Source organism: Arachis hypogaea, chromosome 12 (assembly GCF_003086295.3).
Source record: "Arachis hypogaea cultivar Tifrunner chromosome 12, arahy.Tifrunner.gnm2.J5K5, whole genome shotgun sequence".
Lineage (NCBI taxonomy): Eukaryota > Viridiplantae > Streptophyta > Magnoliopsida > Fabales > Fabaceae > Arachis > Arachis hypogaea.
The window spans coordinates 89665594-89667039 of NC_092047.1; the positions used below are offsets into that span (position 1 = coordinate 89665594).

General features: G+C 39.3%; 1 non-coding gene across 1 annotated transcript; it reads left to right on the plus strand.

Moving 5' to 3' along the window:
• The first annotated feature begins 549 nt into the window (after positions 1-549).
• On the plus strand, positions 550-657 carry LOC112731090 (small nucleolar RNA R71). The gene has a single exon (XR_003166882.1). It is a non-coding gene; the product is annotated as a small nucleolar RNA R71 (small nucleolar RNA).
• The last annotated feature ends 789 nt before the right edge of the window (positions 658-1446 follow it).

Below are 1446 nucleotides of genomic sequence, written 5' to 3' on the forward strand. Positions count from 1 at the left end.
AGAGTTCTCTGTCTGTTGCTGAGTGGATGATGGAAAAGGTTTGCTATTGCTAAACCTGTTTCTTCCACCATTATTAAAGCCTTGTTGAGGCTTTTGATCCTTCCATGAGAAATTTGGATGATTTCTCCATGATGAGTTATAGGTGTTTCCATAAGGTTCACCTAAATAATTTACCTCTGCTATTGCAGGGTTTTCAGGATCGTAAGCTTCTTCTTCAGAAGATGCCTTTTGAGTACTGTTGGATGCAGCTTGCATTCCATGCAGACTCTGAGAGATCATATTGACTTGCTGAGTCAATATTTTATTCTGAGCCAATATGGCATTCAGAGTATCAACCTCAAGAACTCCCTTCTTCATAGGCGTCCCATTGCTCACAGGATTCCTTTCAGAAGTGTACATGAACTGGTTATTAGCAACCATGTCAATGAGTTCTTGAGCTTCTGCAGGCGTTTTCTTTAGGTGAATGGATCCACCTGCAGAAGTATCCAATGACATCTTAGATAACTCAGACAGACCATCATAGAATATATCCAGGATGGTCCATTCTGAAAGCATGTCAGAAGGACACTTTTTGGTCAACTGTTTGTATCTTTCCCAAGCTTCATAAAGGGATTCACCTTCTTTCTGTCTGAAGGTTTGAACATCAGCTCTAAGCTTGCTCAGCTTTTGAGGAGGAAAGTACTTGGCTAAGAAAGCTGTGACCAGCTTATCCCAAGAGTTCAGGCTGTCCTTAGGTTGAGAATCCAACCATAATCTAGCTCTGTCTCTTACAGCAAAAGGGAAAAGCATGAGCCTGTAGACTTCAGGATTTACTCCATTAGTCTTAACAGTATCACATATCTGCAAGAATTCAGTTAAGAACTGAAAAGGATCTTCAGATGGAAGTCCATGAAACTTGCAGTTCTGCTGCATCAGAGAAACTAATTGAGGTTTCAGCTCAAAATTGTTTGCTCCAATGGCAGGAATGGAGATGCTTCTTCCATGTAAATTGGAATTAGGTGCAGTAAAGTCACCAAGCATCTTCCTTACATTATTATTATTTTCGGCTGCCATCCCCTCTTCCTGTTCGAAAATTTCTGAAAGGTTATCTCTGAATTGTTGTATTTTGGCTTCTCTTAATTTTCTCTTCAGAGTCCTTTCAGGTTCTGGATCTGCTTCCACAAGAATGTTCTTATCATTGCTCCTGCTCATATGACAAAGAAGAAGGCACAGAAAAATAATAATAATAATGGAGATCCTTTATACCACAGTATAGGGATTCCTGTGTGAGTGGAAGAAGAGGGGGAGACAAAGAATGTAATATAATGGAAGAAACACAACTGTGAGGATGGAAGAGAGGTGAGATGAGATGTTAGGATATGAATGAATAAATAGAATGAGATGGGGGAGGGATAATTTTCGAAAATTATTTTGAAAAAGAGTTAGTGATTTTCGAAAATGGTTTTT